A 9,561-nucleotide genomic window follows, 5' to 3' on the forward strand; every position below is an offset into this window, starting at 1 on the left:
CTGGGCTGCTGGTGCTGAAGGATGGCTTGTTAGTGCTGGGCTGCTGGTGCTGGAGGATGGTTTGTTAGTGCTGGGCTGCTAGTGCTGGAGGATGGTTCGTTAGTGCTGGGCTGCTGGTGCTGGAGGATGGCTTGTTAGTGCTGGGCTGCTGGTGCTGGAGGATGGCTTGTTAGTGCTGGGCTGCTGGTGCTGGAGGATGGCTTGTTAGTGCTGGGCTGCTGGTGCTGGAGGATGGCTTGTTAGTGCTGGGCTGCTGGTGCTGGAGGACGGTTTGTGTCATTTAGGAAATTAAATATGAATTTCATCTACTGCTGATGGAACTTCCAACTTTATATAATAAATCCACACTCCTCCACTCTCTCCCTATCTTCCTGTCATCCCTCTGTTCCCCTCCACTTCTCCTCTCATTAGAGAGAGAGTGAGAGAGAGATACAGAGAGAGAGAGAGAGAGAGAGAGAGAGAGAGAGAGAGAGAGAGAGAGAGAGAGAGAGAGAGAGAGAGAGAGAGAGAGAGAGAGAGAGAGAGAGAGAGAGAGATACAGAGAGAGAGAGAGAGAGAGAGAGAGAGAGAGAGAGAGAGAGAGATTGGGTGTTGGAGTCTGGCCTGCTCAGTATTCATCTGATTGACTACAGTGGGCCCGGCCGACAGCCCCTGAGCCAAATCGTGTCTGACTGCCTTTCCGCCAAGGCATGCCTGGGGGTGCGTTAGGCAGCATGGGGTGAGGAAGGAAGGGGTTATCAGAGGGAAGAAGGAGAGAGAGAGGGAGGAGAGAAACAGACTGGGTTCTGTTCTGTTAGCTCTGGGGCCATTTGAGTTGGTGGCCAAGATTGCACTGCATGACGCAGGCCAGCCAACGCCGCTGATCACATTAAATGGCCCTTTGGAGTGGCGGTGCTAGAGACCACATTGTGCCACCGTGCCAGCGGATGACTGATCCAGCCAGGCCAGACCCAGACCAGGCTGAGGCTGCGACCCAAATGGCATCCTATTCTCTTTATAGTGTAATACTTTTCACCAGGGACCCCTTTTCCCCAGGTACACTAGCCCTGTGGGCCCTGGTCAAAAGTAGTGCACTAGCCGCTCAGGCCCATGGTACACACCCAGAATGACTTGCAGTAGCAGATTAACCGTGGCAACGCAACGCACCGTGTCCCTGTCTGTTCCTGATCTGCTGTAGTGCTGAAGCGACAAGGACAGCTCAGCACATTAGCATTCCACTACAGCTATCTGTGGCCAGACACACACACACACCGCGTCACCACGCTAGTGCTGACTAGTGATGAAAAGGAGGGAGGCTGAGGGGACACTGCATTAGAAACAGTAATAGTGTGTTTTACAATGCCTTCGGAAAGTATTCAGACCCCTTGACTTTTTATTCATTTTGTTATGTTACAGCCTCATTCTACAATCTATTACATTTATTGTTTTTCCTCAGGAATCTATACACAAAACCCCATAATGACAAAGTGAAAACAGGTTTTAAGACATTTTTTTCAAATGTATTAAAAATAAAAATAAATATTCAGACCATTTGCTATGAGATTTGAAATTGAGCTCCAGTGCATCCTGTTTCCATTTTTTAACCTTTAACCTCAGTTAAGAACAAATTCTTATTTTTAATGACGGCCTAGGAACAGGGGCAGAACGTCAGATTTGTACCTTGTCAGCTCAGGGATTTGAACTTGCAACCTTCCGGTTACTAGTCCAATGCTCTAACCACTAGGCTACCCTGCAATTTGATTGGACATGATTTGGAAAGGCACACACCTGTCTATATAAGGTCCCACGGTTGCATATCAGAGCAAATACTAAGCCATGAGGTTGAAGGAATTGTCAGTAGAGCTCCGAGACAGAATTGTGAAGAGGCACAGATCTGGGGAAGGTTACCAAAAAATGTCTGCAGCATTGAAGGTTCCCAGGAACACAGTGGCCTCCATCATTCTTAAATGGAAGAAGTTTGGAACCACAAGTCCTCAACTGGAAGCTTCATTAAACAGTACCCCGAAAACACCAGTCTCAACGTTGACAGTGAAGAGGCGACTCCGGGATGCTGGTCTTCTAGGCAGAGTTGCAAAGAAAAAGCCATACCTCAGACTGGCCAATAAAAATAAAAGATTAAGATGGGCAAAAGGACACAGACACGAGAAGGCCAGCATCCAGGAGTCACCTCTTCACTGTTGACGTTGAGACTGGTGTTTTGCGGGTCCTTCTGTAGCTTAGTTGGTAGAGCATGGCACTTGTAATGCCAGGGTAGTGGGTTCGATTCCCGGGACCACCCATACGTAGAATGTATGCACACATGACTGTAAGTCGCTTTGGATAAAAGCGTCTGCTAAATGGCATATATTATTATTATTATATTATTTAATGAAGCTGCCAGTTGAGGACTCTGTTTCTCAAACTAGACACTCTAATGTACTTGTCCTCTTGCTCAGTTGTGCACCGGCGCCTCCCACTCCTCTTTCTATTCTGGCCATTTTGAGCCCATAATTGAACCCACACATGCTGATGCTCCAGATACTCAACTAGTCTAAAGAAGGCCAGTTTTATTGCTTCTTTAATCAGAACAACAGTTTTCAGCTGTGCTAACATAATTGCAAAAGGGTTTTCTAATGATCAATTAGCCTTTTAAAATTATAAACTTGGATTAGCTAACACAACATGCCATTGGAACACAGGGGTGATGGTTGCTGTTAATGGGCCTCTGTACGCCTATGTAGATATTCCATAAATAAATCTGCAGTTTCCAGCTATAATAGTCATTTACAACATTAACATTGTCTACACTGTATTTCAGATCCATTTGATGTTATTTTAATGGACAAAAAAATATGCTTTTCTTGAAAAAACAAGGACATTTCTAAGTGACCCCTGTCAGGGATTTCTTCCATTGACGGAGAGGCGGACCAAAGCGCAGCGTGGTCGTTTTGATTCATGTTTTAATAAATCACTTCACATGAACAAACTAACAAGAACAAGAACTGTGAAAACCCAAAACAGTCCTATCTGGTGCAAAACACAGAGACAGGAACAATCACCCACAAAACCCAACACAAAACAGGCTACCTAAATATGGTTCCCAATCAGAGACAATGACTAACACCTGCCTCTGATTGAGAACCATATCAGGCCAAACATAGAAATAGACAAACCAGACACACAACATAGAATGCCCACCCAGCTCACGTCCTGACCAACACTAAAACAACCCCAAACTTTTGAACGGTAGTGTACCTCATCTGGTATTCCATCCAGGCCTGGAGTTTTCCCTGACTTAAAGGCTTTAATTGCATCTAGAAGTTCCTCCTCTGTAATTTGGCCTTCACATGATTATTTCTGCATCGTTGTTCATTTCACACTATTAATCGAAAAAAAAATCCTTAAAATTAACTTTAGTTAGTGGAGATAGAGGCGACTGAAATGAAAACATATGGTTAAAGTACTTTACTTCCTCTTTCAAAATATTTTTGGGTGAATCATGTATGACTCCATCATTTGCAACTAGTTTGTGTGAATTATTTTTGGTAGCATTTCTATGTTGAAGATTTAAAATATTTTTAAATATTTTTAAAATTTTCCCCCATATTCCATCCAGTTCGCTTTATTTTTATAATATATTATACTTGACCATTCTTGAATAAGTTCCTCCATTACTTTTTGTTTTTCCTCTAACTTATTCTGTGCCTCTATTTTTCAGTTTGTATTGCTATCTATCTGTACTGTTAGATCCTCTGTTTCAGTTTGTATTGCTATCTATCTGTACTGTTAGATCCTCTGTTTCAGTTTGTATTGCTATCTATCTGTACTGTTAGATCCTCTGTTTCAGTTTGTATTGCTATCTATCTGTACTGTTAGATCCTCTGTTTCAGTTTGTATTGCTATCTATCTGTACTGTTAGATCCTCTGTTTCAGTTTGTATTGCTATCTATCTGTACTGTTAGATCCTCTGTTTCAGTTTGTATTGCTATCTATCTGTACTGTTAGATCATCTATGTTTCAGTTTGTATTGCTATCTATCTGTACTGTTAGATCCTCTGTTTCAGTTTGTATTGCTATCTATCTGTACTGTTAGATCCTCTATGTTTCAGTTTGTATTGCTATCTATCTGTACTGTTAGATCCTCTGTTTCAGTTTGTATTGCTATCTATCTGTACTGTCAAATCCTCTATGTTTCAGTTTGTATTGCTATCTATCTGTACTGTTAGATCCTCTGTTTCAGTTTGTATTGCTATCTATCTGTACTGTCAAATCCTCTATGTTTCAGTTTGTATTGCTATCTATCTGTACTGTTAGATCCTCTGTTTCAGTTTGTAATTGCTATCTATCTGTACTGTTAGATCCTCTGTTTCAGTTTGTATTGCTATCTATCTGTACTGTTAGATCCTCTGTTTCAGTTTGTATTGCTATCTATCTGTACTGTTAGATCCTCTGTTTCAGTTTGTATTTGTAATGCTCCGGGTGTCGTGGGTGTGGAGTCAAACGCAGGAGACAGAGAGTGCAATGCTGTGCTCTTTAATTGCACCAACGCACCACAGGGTGCTCACAATAATAACGGCCCCAAAACACAGGGAATGAAAAATGACTACTGAAAAATGCACGACCAGGAACTAACACGTTCCTCTACTACAGAGCCGAAGGTTACAATGAATAATCCCGCACAACAAACAGGCGGGCCGGCTGTCTAAAGAAGCCCAACTAATCAACACAAACAGGTGCTACCAATAAACATACAAGGAGGGGGAGGAAAGACAATCAGTGGCAGCTAATAGGCCGGTGACAACGACGACCGCCGAGCGCCACCCGACCGGGAAGGGGAGCCACCCTCGGTCGGACTCGTGACAGTATTGCTATCTATCTGTACTGTTAGATCCTCTGTTTCAGTTTGTATTGCTTTCTATCTGTACTGTTAGATCCTCTGTTTCAGTTTGTATTGCTATCTATCTGTACTGTTAGATCCTCTGTTTCAGTTTGTATTGCTATCTATCTGTACTGTTAGATCCTCTGTTTCAGTTTGTATTGCTATCTATCTGTACTGTTAGATCCTCTACGTTTCAGTTTGTATTGCTATCTATCTGTACTGTTAGATCCTCTGTTTCAGTTTGTATTGCTATCTATCTGTACTGTTAGATCCTCTGTTTCAGTTTGTATTGCTATCTATCTGTACTGTTAGATCCTCTGTTTCAGTTTGTATTGCTATCTATCTGTACTGTTAGATCCTCTGTTTCAGTTTGTATTGCTATCTTATCTATCTGTACTGTTAGATCCTCTGTTTCAGTTTGTATTGCTATCTATCTGTACTGTTAGATCCTCTGTTTCAGTTTGTAATGCTATCTATCTGTACTGTTAGATCCTCTGTTTCAGTTTGTAATGCTATCTATCTGTACTGTTAGATCCTCTGTTTCAGTTTGTATTGCTATCTATCTGTACTGTTAGATCCTCTGTTTCAGTTTGTAATGCTATCTATCTGTACTGTTAGATCCTCTGTTTCAGTTTGTAATGCTATCTATCTGTACTGTTAGATCCTCTGTTTCAGTTTGTAATGCTATCTATCTGTACTGTTATATCCTCTGTTTCAGTTTGTATTGCTATCTATCTGTACTGTTAGATCCTCTATGTTTCAGTTTGTATTGCTATCTATCTGTACTGTTAGATCCTCTGTTTCAGTTTGTATTGCTATCTATCTGTACTGTTAGATCCTCTGTTTCAGTTTGTATTTGTAATGCTCCGGGTGTCGTGGGTGTGGAGTCAAACGCAGGAGACAGAGAGTGCAATGCTGTGCTCTTTAATTGCACCAACGCACCACAGGGTGCTCACAATAATAACGGCCCCAAAACACAGGGAATGAAAAATGACTACTGAAAAATGCACGACCAGGAACTCTACTACAGAGCCGAAGTTCCTCTACTACAGAGCCGAAGGTTACAATGAATAATCCCGCACAACAAACAGGCGGGCCGGCTGTCTAAAGAAGCCCAACTAATCAACACAAACAGGTGCTACCAATAAACATACAAGGAGGGGGAGGAAAGACAATCAGTGGCAGCTAATAGGCCGGTGACAACGACGACCGCCGAGCGCCACCCGACCGGGAAGGGGAGCCACCCTCGGTCGGACTCGTGACAGTATTGCTATCTATCTGTACTGTTAGATCCTCTGTTTCAGTTTGTATTGCTATCTATCTGTACTGTCAAATCCTTTATTTTTCAGTTTGTATTGCTATCTATCTGTACTGTTAGATCCTCTGTTTCAGTTTGTATTGCTATCTATCTGTACTGTTAGATCCTCTATGTTTCAGTTTGTATTGCTATCTGTCTGTACTGTTAGATCCTCTATGTTTCAGTTTGTATTGCTATTTGTCTGTACTGTTAGAACCTCTACTTCCTATGTTAAGATCAACTCTTTTGACCTACAATGTTTTTGTTTTAAAGATGAGTGTTGAATTGCATGACCTCTAAAAACACATTTAAAAGCGTCCCTTCACTTGTTATTTGTTATCAACCAGATTGCTGACTGTTGGCCCAAGAAAGAATTCATTTAAATGTGGCGTTATGGCACAATAACAACTACTGGGTGCCCCATAACTCCCGTCAAACAAACATCCCACTGACACAGCAAGAGAGAGGGAGGAGGGAGGCTCGTTCACAATGGAAGAGCAAGCCAAACCCTGAATGGATGTCAACAACTGTCTCCTTCATGTCATGCAGTCACATTCCTTCACATACAGCACAGGACATGGTTGTGACCCAAAAGGCACCCTATTCATTATACAGTACTCTGCTTTTGACCAGGGCCCATAGGGCTCTATATAGGGAATAGGGTGCCATTTGGGATGCATACAAAGTGTGGGCAGGAGGGGCATTTAATGTTGCCCGTGACAACAAAGGCTCCATGGTTGTTAAGGCACTGACTACAATAATTAAATCCAAACACCCTCTCCAATCCCATGTTATTCATTAGGCTAGTTGGAATGACGTGGTGTGGTTGTTAAGGCACTGACTACAATAATTCAATCCAGACACCCTCTCCAATCCCATGTTATTCATTAGGCTAGTTGGAATGACGTGGTGTGGTTGTTAAGGCTGACTACAATAATTCAATCCCAACACCCTCTCCAATCCCATGTTATTCATTAGGCTAGTTGGAATGACGTGGTGTGGTTGTTAAGGCACTGACTACAATAATTCAATCCAGACACCCTCTCCAATCCCATGTTATTCATTAGGCTAGTTGGAATGACGTGGTGTGGTTGTTAAGGCTGACTACAATAATTCAATCCAGACACCCTCTCCAATCCCATGTTATTCATTAGGCTAGTTGGAATGACGTGGTGTGGTTGTTAAGGCTGACTACAATAATTCAATCCCAACACCCTCTCCAATCCCATGTTATTCATTAGGCTAGTTGGAATGACGTGGTGTGGTTGTTAAGGCACTGACTACAATAATTCAATCCCAACACCCTCTCCAATCCCATGTTATTCATTAGGCTAGTTGGAATGACGTGGCGTGGTTGTTAAGGTACTGACTACAATAATTCAATCCAGACACCCTCTCCAATCCCATGTTATTCATTAGGCTAGTTGGAATGACGTGGTGTGGTTGTTAAGGCTGACTACAATAATTCAATCCCAACACCCTCTCCAATCCCATGTTATTCATTAGGCTAGTTGGAATGACGTGGTGTGGTTGTTAAGGCTGACTACAATAATTCAATCCCAACACCCTCTCCAATCCCATGTTATTCATTAGGCTAGTTGGAATGACGTGGTGTGGTTGTTAAGGCTGACTACAATAATTCAATCCAGACACCCTCTCCAATCCCATGTTATTCATTAGGCTAGTTGGAATGACGTGGTGTGGTTGTTAAAGCTCGCATCCGCTACAAGACCATGGTGCTTGCCTACGGAGCTGTGAGGGGAACGGCACCTCAGTACCTCCAGGCTCTGATCAGGCCCTACACCCAAACAAGGGCACTGCGTTCATCCACCTCTGGCCTGCTTATCCCTACCACTGAGGAAGTACAGCTCCCGCTCAGCCCAGTCAAAACTGTTCGCTGCCCTGGCCCCCCAATGGTGGAACAAACTCCCTCACGACGCCAGGACAGCGGAGTCAATCACCACCTTCCGGAGACACCTGAAACCCCACCTCTTTAAGGAATACCTAGGATAGGTTAAGTAATCCCTCTCACCCCACCCCCCTAAGTTTTAGATGCACTATTGTTAAGTGACTGTTCCACTGGATGTCATAAGGTGAATGCACCAATTTGTAAGTCGCTCTGGATAAGAGCGTCTGCTAAATGACTTAAATGTAAATGTAAATAATTCAATCCAGACACCCTCTCCAATCCCATGTTATTCATTAGGCTAGTTGGAATGACGTGGTGCGGTTGTTAAGGCACTGACTACAATAATTCAATCCAGACACCCTCTCCAATCCCATGTTATTCATTAGGCTAGTTGGAATGACGTGGCGTGGTTGCGGTCCTCCATATTCTAATTCTAAGCCATTAGGGTTGATTGCCTGAGAGATTGCTAGTGAGCTACGTAGACATTGTCATTGAAACTGTCCTAGAGAATTTCAGCCATTCCTTCATTCCTTCACTCAATAGACTACAGTAACAACACAATTGTACAGCAGAGTATACTGTTACCCTTTCACTCAGTTGACTATATTAGCTCAATAGGAACATGAACGTAGTACATCATGACATAGTGAATGTGTTTTCAACTTCACACACTGACCTCTAGACTGGCTTTTCAAGTGTGGACCTCAGGCTTTACTGTCTGACACACAATGGTGAGAGAGAGTGACACGGCAGTAACACTGCTGGCTGGGTGGCTCTGCACAACACAGAACAACGTGTCACTGTTGAGGCCTCCTGGGCTATGTGTCAAATAGCACCCTATTCCCTACATAGTGAACTACTTTTGACCAGAGCCATATGGGACCTGCTCAAATGTAGTGTACTATATAGGGAATAGGGTGCCATGTGGGACATATACATGGTGATCATTAAGAACAGGCATCGGAAGCGATATGAGGTGCTCTGCCTCTGTGAGAGGATGGTGATGTCACAGGCGGAGACGAGAGGCGACTAACATGGACCACTGTCCAAATCATCGACTAACAACCGACCTGGCAGGCAGCCTCCATAAGCACAGATCTCAGCTCAGGTTTCCTGGGTCATTAAAAATTCAAGCCCAGAGGGTCGGGTGTCACCAAAACAATAACACCGTCACATGAATAATAGCAGACACAAACACACACACAGTCTTATACAGCTAAGCTTGTGGGGACACACAATTTAGTCCCATTCAAAATCCTATTTTCCTAACCCTAACCCTAACCCCTAAACCTTACCCTAACCCTAACCCATACTCTTAACCTCACCCTAACCCGTACTCTTACCCTAACTCCAACCCATACTCTTACCCTCACCCTAACCCGTACTCTTACCCTAACCCCAACCAATACTCTTACCCTCACCCTAACCCTAACCCGTACTCTTAACCTAACCCTAACCCGTACTCTTACCCTAACCCGTACTCTTACCCTAACCCGT

The 9,561-nt window shown here is 43.2% G+C and overlaps 1 protein-coding gene across 7 annotated transcripts in view; it reads right to left on the minus strand.

Annotated features, from left to right (window-relative positions):
* The window catches only part of ppp1r9a (protein phosphatase 1, regulatory subunit 9A), a 115,496-nt gene that overhangs the window by 76,931 nt on the left and 29,004 nt on the right, over positions 1 to 9,561 (minus strand). The gene's annotated exons all lie outside the window — the stretch shown is intronic.

Source organism: Oncorhynchus gorbuscha, linkage group LG24 (genome assembly GCF_021184085.1).
Source record: "Oncorhynchus gorbuscha isolate QuinsamMale2020 ecotype Even-year linkage group LG24, OgorEven_v1.0, whole genome shotgun sequence".
NCBI lineage: Eukaryota > Metazoa > Chordata > Actinopteri > Salmoniformes > Salmonidae > Oncorhynchus > Oncorhynchus gorbuscha.